Source organism: Nesoenas mayeri (assembly GCF_963082525.1).
Source record: "Nesoenas mayeri genome assembly, chromosome: 2".
Lineage (NCBI taxonomy): Eukaryota > Metazoa > Chordata > Aves > Columbiformes > Columbidae > Nesoenas > Nesoenas mayeri.
Window position 1 is genome coordinate 13,110,742 of NC_137543.1, and position 455 is coordinate 13,111,196.

Genomic DNA, 455 nt, shown 5'->3' on the forward strand with positions numbered 1-455 from the left:
TGACTGTTATAAAGAGATCTTTTTAAATGTTGTTGCTTTCTTGCATTCACTTCCTTGCAAAGTCTCAATTGCTTCAGTGTTTGAGATCATTTCATTCCTCAGTGGTTGTTTTCAACTTATTTTGTACAAAAGGTTGTGCTTCCCTTGCCAGGTCACAGAGGTGACTGACTCAAATGCTATATGTGCTGATGATGAATTCCATGCATCTTTTTCATTTTACAAAGCTGTGGATAATTTAGATTGCATAAATTGAAATATTTGACAGTATGCTTAAAAATCCACAGATATTAAACTATCACAAATACGAATATGAGCCGCTCTGAAGGTGTTTGGTTTTGTTTTTCAGGTTATTAATGGAGCAGCTAGTTTCCTCATCAGACTTTCTTCTTCCAATAACCTCAAGACTAACGATCAGAATCTGACTGCAGAATCGCGGTGCCACGGCCAGCTCCACA